The sequence below is a fragment of the Bombyx mori genome, chromosome 23 (genome assembly GCF_030269925.1).
Source record: "Bombyx mori chromosome 23, ASM3026992v2".
Classification (NCBI taxonomy): domain Eukaryota; kingdom Metazoa; phylum Arthropoda; class Insecta; order Lepidoptera; family Bombycidae; genus Bombyx; species Bombyx mori.
The window spans coordinates 13,971,108-13,985,263 of record NC_085129.1 but is presented as its reverse complement, the minus strand read 5'-3'; the positions used below and the strand labels follow the sequence as shown (position 1 = coordinate 13,985,263).

The following is a 14,156-nucleotide window of genomic DNA, read 5'->3' as shown; positions in this document are numbered from 1 at the left end:
AACATAACGAAATTTGAAGAGATAATCATTTAAATCAAACCATAGACTGTTAAGTAATTTATACACATATTCTCAAACAAACAAACAAATGTCCACGTAATTATTGTTACAGTACAAAAAAATATATATATTGAAATCAAATTCTAGTTAAGTTTACAAAAAAGATTTGATACAGCGAGAGAACTAAATGAGCCGTCTTTCTGTATTTTGCGAAGTTGACCTGCTACAATGATATCGACTGTATGCATGTGCTTCAATTTTCAGCTGAAATTCAATATGTCGTGTCCGCGCCGGCTCTGCCTCTAATTGAACCCAACGTACCAGCGTCCTCTACACAACTCAATCTGTGTACATATGTTTATTGTACATAACTTCGTTTCGAAGTAGAAGTCGTACTATGCCCATATGTACATACATATGTATATACTTAGATTTTATTATAGATAAAAAATCGAAAACTGTCTATCGAGTTCCATAAAATCACTAGTAAAAAAAACAATAAACAATGTTGAAATTAGTTAATATTAGCCGATTATTTATTGGTTCTATACAACCGTTTTTTTTTATTGATCGATTATATTTGCTCTATATGTCGGGAACGAATAATTCAAGAAGTTCTACTTAGTAGTAATTGAATTATTTTGTTTGAAAATGTTATTAATGAAATGAATATTTTATAATAATTTTTCATGAATAATTGAAGTAAGTTTTAATGCAATTTGTGATAACGCCTCCATGCACGCTATTACGTATGTATGTTGACATTTATTACTGGTACGTCACAAGCCCGCACGAATCAGTACCACCAACTATACATGTTTCTTTCACGCGTTAGGTTTGACAGGTGATACTGTCATCTATATATTAATACGTGAAGCAAAAACTTTGTACCCCTTTTTACAAAAATTGCGCGGACGGAGGAATATGAAATTTCTCACACTTACACAAAATATAGAGAAAGAATGCAGAAAACTAACTTTTTTTAAATTATGCATTATTAATACATGAAATCTATAAAAAAAACATTACACACACTACCATGTATTCGACACACACATATATATATATAGACTCTTTGTTTATTGTCAAACTTTTGTTATTGCTTAAAGTCTGTGGTCAAATTGAGAATAGGTTAATATTTTTTAGTTTTATTATTATTTGAGTGTAGTCTTAGCGAAATCAGTGATTATAGAAGTATAATAAATAGTCTTTGACAATAGAACCATATTAATCTTCAAATTTATAATTTCAATTAATTATAGTCGAGTTTCGACTACTGCAGGACCACTAGTTATAATAAATATTTGAACAAATGAGTTTTGACCTCAATTCCCAAAGTGTTAATGAATCTTCATTTATTTATCAGAACAAAAAAAAAAAAATAATAAAGCACAATCATTCTAAAAAGCGTAATTTATATAATATAAAATATATAATATAAAAAAAAACAATAAACCATTATTTTAAAAATTAACTTTACTAAAAGACTTTGCATGATACGAAACTTGAATCATACATCACGCTAGAGTTATTAATTTAGTGGACAACGCGGCTTGTACACATGCTAACAAATGTCGCATATCGCCATGCAAGGCTCTACCTCGCACGGAGCTAGGGTTGGCACGTAGGTTTTAATATAATCGAATTAATATTCTACTAATACTAGTGGTCCTGCAGTAGTCGAAATTCGACTACAATTAATTGAAATTATAAGTTTAAACATTATTATGGTTCTATTATCAAACACTAATAAATGTCTATATTATAATCACAGATTTCGCCAAAACTTCACTATAGATAAATAATATTAAAAACAAACAATATTAATCTATTTTCAATTTGACCACAAACTTTAAACAATAACAAAAGTTTGACAATTAACATTAAACATAATTATGTATGTGTTGTGTGAAATACATGGTGGTCTTTTTATTGATTTAATGTATTTTTTATGCATAATAAAAAAAAATCTACACTCCTTCTCTTTACTCTCTAGAAGTGTGGGAAATTTCATATTTCCTCCGTCCGCGCAATTTTCGTAAAAAGTGGTACGAAGTTTTTGCTTTACTATTCACGTATGAATATTTTTACTAATATTTGACGTTTGCAACATAAAGACGTTGTATTAGCTAGTTGTAGCCGGGATATCGATGGTTTCGATGCAATAAAACCTCGACCTCATGCTGAAAGGTTTAATTTACGGGCTAAGAGAAAAGATTTTAAGGCAATTTAAAGAATATGAGGTGCGGTCACAAGTGGATTTATGCTTTTTTACTGGTGGTTATTAGTTGGTTATAGTTTTTAAGTCTAGGCACCACGCGGGTTGCTTTTTAAGAGATCTCGCTTCGTATAATCACCTACCTTCATAAGCAAAAAATGAAATGAAAACTTTAAATTTATAAAAACAAACAAATTTCCCTACCTATGCTGATAGCCTTAAGAGGCTATTTCAGCTTCTCCTTGAGGTATAGGTGAGCTCACGGGGCTCAAACTGGGTGTGTTACTAAAGCTGGCATAGCAAGAGCAGTGCTTCGCAGAATCTACTACTGGATCGGAAACGCGACCCACTGAGAAGATCCGGCGAGAAACTCAGTGGGCTGTGTCTATGGGTTAATTCGCTCGTCGAGCCCTTCCTCGCAAGCGAGGGGTTCAGCGAGGACGTTGACCGATGTTTGAGGTAGATGTTCATTACACACACAAACATACTTAAATACTAAACCGAACTAACAATTAATTTAATTTTGTTTATCATGTTGATATTGGTCCGAATATTAAAACAAAGTTATAAAATTATTGTACTGTCATCGGTGCTTGATGCATTTGAAAATGTTCAAGTTAATAGGACGTCTTGAAAAAAGGTGAAACATCGTTCAAAGATTCCTTGTCATAACAAAAGCCTACATAAATATCAAGCTAATAAAAGTGAGTTAACAAAATAAAAAATAAAATAAAAATATCCTGTGGTGCGACAACCCTGTTCGATTTATAATTTGATTTCGCCATACATAATTAAAATGAACCTTAATTCACGTCACTCTTTATTTACATTTATAAATTTAGTTTGATTAAAACGGTGTCACTGAATTCAGTCGTAGCGAAGGAAGGAGACAGTGAATTTCAATGATCGTTCTGGGTTTAATTAAATACGCTATACATCGCGACTAACTCATAGATACGGCATCAAGTCTCTTGTACTTGTTGTGCATTTGTTATAACGCGCTTTTTCTATCTTTTTTTTTATTGCTTAGATGGATGGAACGAGCATCAGGTGGGCTGATGTTAAGTGGTTACTGGAGCCCATAGACATCTACAACGTAAACGCGCCACCCACCTTGAGATAAGAGTTCTAAGGTCTCAGTATAGTTACAACGGCTACCCCACCCTTCGAACCGAAACGCATTACTGCTTCACGGCGGAAATAGGCGGAGTGGTGGTACCTACCCGTGCGGACTCCCAAGAGGTCCTACCACCAGTTCTATCTAACTAAGTAAGTTTGTTATTTATGTATTCAAGAAAATTTGATTATAACTTTATTTAAGAATTGATTAATTGATGATTGATATTTAAGAATTGCCAGTACACAACGGTTTTCAAAGACTTGTTGGTTTACGAATTCAAATTGGAGATGAGTCTAAATGAAAAATCTTAATTAAGACAGCAGAATACAAAGCATGTAGCCACGAAAACTGTGGAGTATTAGAAATGCCGGAAACATAATAGAGGAAATAAAAGTAATAAACGCATGATTACACAGTAAAAGTTATTTTAATTTACATTTACGACTCTCGGAATCCGAAGAGAATAATGAAATACCCTCTTTTTTTTATTATTCTTTTTTAATTGCTTATATATGTGGACGAGCTCACAGCCCACCTGGTATTAAGTGGTTACTGGAGCCTATACACATTTACAACGTAAATGCGCCACCCACCTTGAGATGTAAGTTCTAAGGTCTCAGTATAGTTACAACGGATGCCCCAACCTTCTAGCCGAATGGTCCTAATTTTTTCTGAAAAAGAAACTCGAATATCGAAAACTAGTGTATGTATGTAAACCTAAAACAAGCTTTATTGTCGATCTATAAGCTGTAATAACCCTATTGTTACGTAAAGATCAAATAATTACACTATCACCATATCTGTCGATCTATCATCCCACAGATATCCACTACTGAACATAGGCACTCAGTTAAAAACTGTAAAAAACTATAAAAACGGAGACCTTAGATAGAGCCTACATCTCTTAAGGTAGGTGGCGGCATTTACGTCGTAGGTGTCCATAGACTTCGGTAACAACTTAACATCAGGTGGGCCGTGAGCTCGTCCATCCATCTAAGCGATAAAAAAATATGTACTTCCATAAAAAACTCATTTTCATTACAAACGAGTAAACCCTATCACGCACCGCTGTATCGCGAGACATTTTTAAAATAGTCACTATTTTACTACACAAACTACGGTTACATTTTTTTAGATAAGAAACTAATAAATTAAAGTGTTCATAATATAGGCACATTTTCTTAAATTACTCACGTACCTTGATGTTATCATGGCAAAATACTTTTCTGAAATGCAAAAACCCAAATTGAATACAAAAAAAATTAATAAACAAAGCTATTTAATATGTATACATAAATACAGAACTAAAGAGGCTATATAATGCATAAATAGATGCAGGCAAAACAAAGAACGCTTTGTTCTGTGGGACGACACACTTTGTGTAAATAGCCTGACGGACCTAACACCTTTATATACGCAAATCTTCAACTTTTAAATATGTATTATTGTTACGCCGGTAAGAGTAACGCCATCTATCGCCGAATAGCTGAACGAATATCGAAGGATCCATTAAAATCTAGAACGGTCGAGGAGTACAACGCCATCTGTTGTCAGATAGCGGAAACACACATCGAAGGTACTTGACTTGTAAGGAATGTACTCGACGATTCTAGGGTTTTCGTCTCGACTATAAAAGCGTTGCAGAGATGGCGAAGAGTTAGTTAGTAATCGGAACTACTCGAAGCGAAACAGCGAACGGATCACCTGAAGCGAAGCGGAAGAAGTGAATTAAGAATTTTAAAGTGTTTGTGAAGTGTTTTAAGCGTTCTAAGTGCTAATACTATTATAAGTTGTACTCCGGTAGAATTTTTATTTATTCCGAACCCCCCAAGCGCGTAACATTATAAATCATTTGTCATTATCAGTTTCATCTATACTTCTATACTAATATATAAATCTACGGTGGTTTTTACGGATGTTCCGTTATAACTACTGAACCATGCATCCGATTGACTTAAAACTTGGTATCCGTGTAGAAAATACATGTACTTAATGGATAGGCTAATATTTATATGAGTGTTGAACTCCCTAATAATAATGACAATAAATAATAATGTCAATTTTAAATGCCCAGCGAAGCGAGCGAGTACGGCTAGTTTATAATAAGTTCGTCCAAATAGAAATAGAACAGAAACCGTTCCATATGGCCAGTCGCGGTCCGTCCAAGGCGGTGGTGGTATGTCTGATCACCGCCGGAACCTTATCGCCCGCAGCCAATCTGTTTAAGCGGCAAGCACACGTTGAACAAATCGTGTACAAATGACTTTTCGCACGGAACACATCCAGGCGATTAATAAAAGAGGCCGCATCGAGTGCTTTACCCGCGGCCGCACACTGATCCGCACGGCCCGTATTAATCACTACAATAATTAACCTTGTTGACAGCGCCGGAGTCAGAGGCACGTTACTGGAACTACTTTCAACTATATAATACCTTTAGGACAATAAAAACCTAGAGGAAAAGGTAGAACGAAGAAGAAATGGATGGGTGGCGTGAACGACGATATGTGTAAGAGGGGAGTGAGCGAAGAAATGGTTAATGATAGAGGAGTATGGAAGGAGAAATCGTGTTGCGCCGATCCCAGGTGACTGGGAGAAAGGCAGGAGAATGATGATGAGGATAATAAAAACCATCGGTATAACAAATGCCAAGTGGACCGTTAACGCGTTTACCAATCTACAAAAATAAAATAATAGTAATAATAACTAACAATAACAATAATAAAATAATAATAACAAATCACGCACGGTCTTTTAGCCCCAATTTAGGATTCTCTGTTTTATGGTCACCAAAGACTGATACACATACTTATATGTTTAAATATATACATATAGGATTGGTGAGAACGGAACTTATGAAAAGAATGTGGAACGGAGCGTTAAGGTGTGAGTGAGAGAAAACGGAAAGAAAAAAAAAAGAGAATGACAGAGAAAAGCAAATTGGGAAAGACGATTGAATGAGCAAGTCGTAAAAAGGTGTCGGTTAATTTTTTATTATTATAATAAATAAGATTTTGGAATTAAAGAGTAAAAGTTCAATAATGAAATAGTTTTATTTTATGCGTCACAATCCCAATTCAACATAAATATATACATAATAAACAATCCGACAAAGTGCAAACAAACCTGTTCATTACAAGAACGTTTTTCCGTGGTGGGAATCGAACCCATGACCTTTTGCGCAACTACTGCACCACCAAAGCAATGGCGAACAAGTAGTTTTAATGCAGCAAAGTCCACGTCTTTAACTATGTTAATGCATTGCTTACAGACTGCGTTTTCCATGGAAATTTACATCAAATTGATACCTTTTCCTTTGTGCTGGAGACCGAATCTCCCCACAAGTTCCCTCGGCAAAGTGGCGCATGGATTATTCGGGACTGCTGTAAAGTAAATTGACACCTTTCCCTTTGATAATCTCTGTTTTAACACAGTGACCGTGTGTATCTTCCCACACAAATAACCTATGCTTAATTAAGCTTGCCTTATTGGACGAGAAACAGAACAAAAGATTTCTTGATATTGGCCCATCCAATATTGAGTATATAAACCCTTGAATGAGAGACACATATGATAACGCTTGGCGCGATTGCGATACGAATTAGTCTCTACGGAAAGATGAAGAATATCGTTTGTAGTAACTTAACTTAAAGATTAAATTACATTTATTTCGGACATCAAATCTTTGTTAATGGCGGTCAGTGTTGTCCGAGTTCTAAGGCACTGATAAATATGAATTTGCGGATAATTATGTTGCGGATAATAACATGTACTTTTAGGTTAGGAATATTGTGTTCTTTTTTTTATAATAAATAAATTGATTTAATTATAAAAATTATCATTAATATGAATTTCTAGTAAAAAAAAATGAAGTCATATTTAACTAAATATCTAACCTAAATACTTCAATTTATTTTGACTAATGTATTCACACATATAATATATTTTTTTTATAAATAAACTCATCTGATTCGTTCGACACGGTCAGCAACAAAGATAATAAATTAGGCAAATAGCCCCCCACTGGATACGGCCCTGTTTCGATGGCTACTCAACGGAGGCGTGCCAAGTGGATCTCCGGAGTACAGTAACAGGAGGCCGACCTCTGCCCCTCGTAAATATCGGCCGACACCAAGCCTAATTAAACGCGAGAGCTTTCCGCAGAAAAAATGTGCCGATTTCCAGCGCAGTTCGCTGATTCATTCCAAAGTTTTCGCTCGACGATGTCCAAATTGAGCATTTTGTTTCATTATCAATTCGTTCTTTTAACAGTGCCTAATTCAAAGCGAGTTTTCATTGGCCCTGGCAGATCTGCAAATTTCACCGTTTATCTTGTTTTATTGAGAAATTTTAAATACTATAATTTATAAATTCAACCCGAAGTCAGGAAGCCGTGACAATACCATAATGAATACATACATTAATCAACTATGGTAAAACATAAACATCTGAATATATAAGATATGTATGTTTTTTTAATCTCGGCTTAGATAACCAAATAAATTAAAAAATGTCTCGTCAGATACGAGCATACGGCCATCCATGAGACAACTCCGGACTTTTGGAGAGTATTCAACCGTAGGCAACGGCTTGGCTCTGCCCTTGGCATTGCTGAAGTCCATGAGCGATGGTAACCACTCCCAATCAAATAGGCCGTAAGCTCGTCTGCCTAAAAAAAAAAACAAAACAAGAACTTGAAGCCTCAATGGTACGACGCCCCTTCTTCCAGATGAAATAACCGCTTTGTAGGCATAACGCCCTACCGCCATTAATAACGCAAGCTTATAAATTTTGTGAGTTTAATTCATCCATTCCACGTTATTATTTGCGTCGTGTAGTAGTAAAAAACAATTATTTGTATTATTTTTATTATTGGCACCTCACCCGAACAGCCGCAAGGTCGCCTAAAGGGAAATACACCAAGTGTCTTTTCCTTTACGCCACGTCGACTTCAAACCGACCCGTGCGGATTTCCAATACGTCCGACTTATAACTCAACACTTTTTGTATACATCGACTTATATTGAAAACACACTACCATTACCCTCCCTGTCAATGTGTTCGCTGTAAAACATTTGCTTTTTTACATTTTAATTCCTGTGAACGGCATTCAGAACTTCCTCTAAAAAAACTATGAAATCGTATGAAAACTCTTATTCTAACTTGTAAGGGAAATAATAAACAGTTTTCGTTTCACTTCGATAAGCTTGTTCGTAAAAGGAAACTGTGTTGGAAAACTTGAAAATGTCATTTCGTATTTTTATCAAAGAAAAAAGTATTTGACCGTGTGACCTACTTATACTTATTAGGTAATTTTATGTTTTTGTTTTCTGTTCTACTGACGGGTTGCACCAACAAAGTGATCATTCATAAAAACATTGATAAATTTCACATAAATTTACAATAAGTACATGACAGATGTCCGTTGTCACCTCAATCGACATGGCATATAGTTAGTTGACAACATCTTGAAATTAGAAAAGTAGGTAAGATTATTTTAATGAAAATACAATGAACAATCTATATATTAGTACGTAAAGCAAAAACTTTGAACCCCTTTTAACGAAAATTACGCGGACGGAAGAGTATGAAATTTCCCACACTTATAGAGAATATGGAGAAGGAGTGCAGAATTGTTAATATTTTTTTAAACTATGCTTGAAAAATACATTAAATCAATAAAAAAGCCATTACACACTACACACTACCATGACACACACACGCATGCATAGTATTTGTTTATTGTCAAACTTTTCTTATTGCTTATAGTCTGAATATTATTTGTCTTTATGAATATTTGTCTAAAGTGTAGTCTCGGCGAAATCTGTTATTATAGAAGTACAATAATATTTGACAATAGAATCATAATAGTGTAAAAACTTTTAATTCAATTAATTATAGTTGAATTTCGACTACCCTGGGACCACTAGTTTTAAGAAATTTGAAATTCCGAAAAATACTTTTTTCGTAACAAAAAATGTAACATCTACACTTACATACATAATAGATCTAGAAAAAAATTTTCGTATTACAATTGCTTTTATTTATTAAGTAACACTTTTTCGAGTACTTCTCTTCATATAACGTTTTCGTAATCACGCTGACTCGGCAGTTTATTTACGAAAACTCGTGGCCAACTCCCGCCACCTCTATCTGTTTCGTTCGCGACTCTCTTGTGCCGGTGGGAACGTAAGAATTTTAACTTGATTCAAAGTTTGACGTTGAAAAGTGTTCGTCGAGCTAGTGGCTCTGAAACATGAATATTTCGTTGCAATTTTTTTACTGTGACACGCCACGTTCATTTCTGCTTTTTCTTTTACGATTACTCCACGTCCGAAGTTCAGGAAAGCTTGAACGAATTAAACTTGTTTGTTTGTGGACTGTCTTTATTGATGATTTTAAAGCTTAGTCGTTTTATGATTTAAAGAAAACTAGGGAAATTTATCAAATTAAAATGGCCTCTGTGAAGTCAGAATTAAAGTAAAAGATTAGGTTTAAAAGTTGTACTCATTAAACTAGTTGAAAATATGTTTTCGAATATAATGCCTTGAATAAAATATATATAAAAAACACGTGGGGCACTCGAGGACTGCCGCGGTAAAGCATATTGCATAGCATTTTTTATCAACTTATGCAATTATAATTAGACAATAACCATTTAATATTAAAACAATAATAAAATAAGACCACGCTATATTTATAAACATTAACAAAAGCAAAACATTAACTGTCCCCTTCACACTCATAAGCTAGACCGTGCGAGAGAGAGATGGGCAGACTTTTCATGATGCGCATGCAGTGCGACGTTAGCCGCGCACTTATTCACAAGCACTACACAAGCGCAACGTGTGAATGTGTTGAACGCGAGCTACATGGTAGGCAGAGTGAGGGTGTTAGGTTTTATTATCGTTACGGAATTTCTTGATTCGGTCGCCGCGCTCATAGCCCGCGGTAAAAGCTATGCAATAGCCTAAAATATATAGCAATTGTAAAATACAAAGATATTTTTTGTTACCATCGTCTCCGCTCGACCCCTATTATTGACGAGAGACTCTCAATGTATGTAATTAGTAGTTTTCTATCAATTACTTGTTAATATGTTCTTCCCAATATGCTTCATATATATTTTACATGGTAAATATGTTTGAACTTTCCCAATAACTTGAATTGAAACCCGATTTTTTCTATAATTCACATTTAAATATTTGCATTGATAATTTCGAGATGTGTACGATAAAAAGGCGTACGATAAAAAAAACTGTCCATTTTACAGAATACGTTCTCGTACTCATACAGATTTACAACGTCCGATATCGGTTTACGATATACCCCAGTAGTATAATAGATCGAACTACTATTTACGTGTGAAGTGAAACATAATAAATTTTGATCGTCCGAAGATACGGGACGATCGCAACGGTTTATTGTCGTGGAGGCTGTAAAGAATAATATATTAATGGAGAAGCTCCTTTAACCTTCCAGACGAAATCGATAATAGGAAATGCGCCGATGATTACAAAACAGTAACAATGTTTTTTTTATTTTTTATTGCTTGGTTGGGTGGACGAGCTCACAGCCCACCTGGTGTTAAGTGGTTACTGGAGCCCATAGACATCTACAACGTAAATGCGCCACCCATCTTGAGATATAAGTTCTAAGGTCTCGAGTATAGTTACAACGGTGGGGTGGGGCAGCCCTTAAAACCGAAACGCATTACTGCTTCACGGCAGAAATGCAGAAATAGGCGGGGCGGTGGTACCTACCCGCGCGGATTCTCAAGAGGTCCTACCACTATTAAAATTTTTTTTGGAGTATTTGAAAAATATATTAGCCACTAGCACACTATATAGAAAGTGCTCATCGTCGCTAATGTTTACCTTGAAGCATCGAAACTCCTAAACCTCGTTAGAGGATAGACGTGGAATAGCGCCTGGGGGATATTGAAGGAAGGAGCTTATTCCGAAAAGGTATCCCAGATGAGTTTGTTCAAGGTAAAATAGACTTTGCTACATTGTCGGACGGTTCACAGTTCACCAACGATTAACCTTTGCGCAGTAATTACGCAGATTTCTACTAAACCAAGCCGTTTCTTTATCATGGATGCCATTTGTAATCACACATTAACACTAAACATACCATTACGTTTCAAATGACCCATTTTGAATTTTTGCATTGAAAATTCATCTTATGGCTTTTTCATATTTGACTCCATGACTTTTCTTACCAATTAATCTACAGCCTATTAATTTTTACTAGAGGATGACCGAGCTTTGCTTGGTTTTTTTTGATGTTGATAAATTGTGTCTTTTAAAAATTATATAAAAAGAAAAAAGTTTTTATTTAAGTTGATTATCGATAAAGTTGATTATTGAAAACACGAATAAAACAAAATTTCCTGAAAATAAATCGTAGCTAGATCGATTTATCGCCCCCGAAATCCCCTGTATACTAAATTTTATGAAAATCGTTGCAGCCGTTTCCAAGATTCAGATTATATATATATGAGGAAGGCTATATATATATATATATATATATATACAAGGATTGCTCGTTTAAAGATATAAGATTTTGTTTTGATTATTTGATTATTTACTTGTCCTAAGCCGTTATCTGTCCGCTATGGTAGAAATAGGTACCAGTAATTGTTGGTAAGATTAGTGTTAAGTACGTTCATTGCCTGCCACAAAATTACGCTCCGTAAAGACGAAAAGCGTGTGTGTGATTCTATCTTCGTTCGATCATCCCTTCCGTCTAACATTTCAATTAAATTTGACCATAACCCGGGACCTCTAGACTTCATTACACGAAACTCATAATTCTCGTTGTAAACCTGCCGAAGATAGCTCCGTCGAGTATGACTGTTATATTATGTCCTTAATGCCGCGTTTATGGCTTTAGTAATAAAATTAACGCCAACTTGGACCTCGGAGAGTTCATTATATCACGAAATATACGTAGTTTGGTGACTGGGAACCTTAACTTATTTTGTTTATTGTAGAGTAATGACTGAGATGATTTGTTTTGTTAATGCCAACGGAGAGACGATTTAACGACCCACCTGGTGTTAAGTGGTTACTAGAGCCCATAGACATCTACAACGTAAATGCCGCCACCCACCTTGAGACATGAGTTCTAAGGTCTCACTTTTTACAATAAAACGACTGCCCCGCCTTTCGAACCGAAATGCATTGTTGCTTCACGGCATAAATAGGCAGGGTGGTGGTACCTACCCGTGCAGACTAACAAGAAGGTAAAATTTAGCGTTATGCCAAAGTAACTATTCCACGCAGAAGGAGTCGTGGGCAAAAGCTAGTGGTAAATACAATCAAAACCCAGACCTCATGCGGCTTAATCTAGAAACGAGCATCAAAATCTGTACAGTATATGATCTTTTAGCTCTGAAAATGTCTTCCATATATCATTATTACGTAGGTTCATTCAAAATAATTGTGTTACGGCGGCGACCTCGGAGAAACTCAATTTAGTGCCACAAACCGTAAATTTTAACAGAAAGGGCAGGTCCCTTAATTATGAATTGTAGATGCTGTAAAGACGTCAAAAATAGTCGACGACTCCAAGACCCATTTCTCATTACGACTTGATTGTCTTTCCGCTGACGGGCTTGTGCCGTATTACAACTTTGCGTTCTGGTCGAAAGGATAAAATTGGAGTTTATTGTTCTAAGTCACACTAAAATTATACGTATAAAGACATGTAGCGGCAATAGATATGCCGTACTTGAATTGTTATTTTCTTTTGGACTAGAGAACTGTTTTTCGGGGAAATTAAAAGATGTTTTATTTTTTGAGATACCAGTTGGCGTGTGTATTCTGAACACTATCAGGTCCTCACGTCCCCTTACGGGGGCGCGGGATGAGCCTCGGGGAAACCCTTCTGCCCGAGCGTGCAACTTCCTGTCTATTGAAGCAGGGGTGATGAGGTGCGGGATTGAGTTGATTAGGTTTGAGCTGATGGTGGGTGGGATTATTCTTCTTCTCTCTTCTCTTCTCTCTTCTCTTCTTTCTTCTTCTTCTATCTTCGATCGACATCCTCACTCAGCCTTGCAGATGCGTGAACAGACAAGCTTATGGTCCTACTGGTGTTAACTGGCCACGGAGATAACAACGCGGATACCGCCACCCACTTTTACATATGAGATCCAATTAAATTGTGCAACGTCTTTCCTATCTTTAAAATCGAATACATATATACAGATATGTACATATCTATAATATAATATTACTTCTATACTAATATATAAATCTACAGCGGTTTTTTACGGATGTTCCGTTATAACTACTGAACCATGCATCCGACTGACTTAAAACTGGATATCCATGTAGAAAATACATGTACTTAATGGATAGGCTAATATTTATATGAGTATTGGACTCCCTAATAATAATGACAATAAATAATAATGTTAATTTTTAATGCCCAGCGAAGCGGGCGAGTACGGCTTACAGCGTACAGCTTAAAAATAAATAAATGTAGTGTCTTTGTTAAATTTGTTCTGTCAAAAATACATGACCCGCATACATAAAGCGTCAAAAACAAATTAAGTAACGTACATACATAGATTATAAATGGGAAAACTGAGGCGGGTTCTACTTACGCACATATTAATTTCACCACAATGGAAACACAGTCGTTAGCGGCTACACCCCCTCGCCCCGCTCCCCCCTTCGGTCGTATCTTTGCTTTATTGCAGAAATTTTCTTTATTATCGCCCCAGAGAAACTTGTGAATGGCGAACGTGTACAAACTAAACCCTTAAAGAAGGCTCAAAAGTCTTTATAAACGAAAATATTTATAGCG

General features: G+C 35.6%; 1 protein-coding gene and 1 long non-coding RNA gene across 3 annotated transcripts in view; one reads left to right on the top strand and one right to left on the bottom strand.

The window, feature by feature from the left end:
* LOC101745438 (max dimerization protein 4) overlaps positions 1-14,156 on the top strand; it is a 398,245-nt gene that overhangs the window by 333,835 nt on the left and 50,254 nt on the right. The window lies entirely within an intron of this gene.
* On the bottom strand, positions 7,231-8,929 carry LOC134201105 (uncharacterized). The gene is made up of 2 exons (XR_009976293.1): positions 8,223-8,929; positions 7,231-7,649 (listed from the first exon to the last, which is right to left on the bottom strand). It is a non-coding gene; the product is annotated as an uncharacterized LOC134201105 (long non-coding RNA).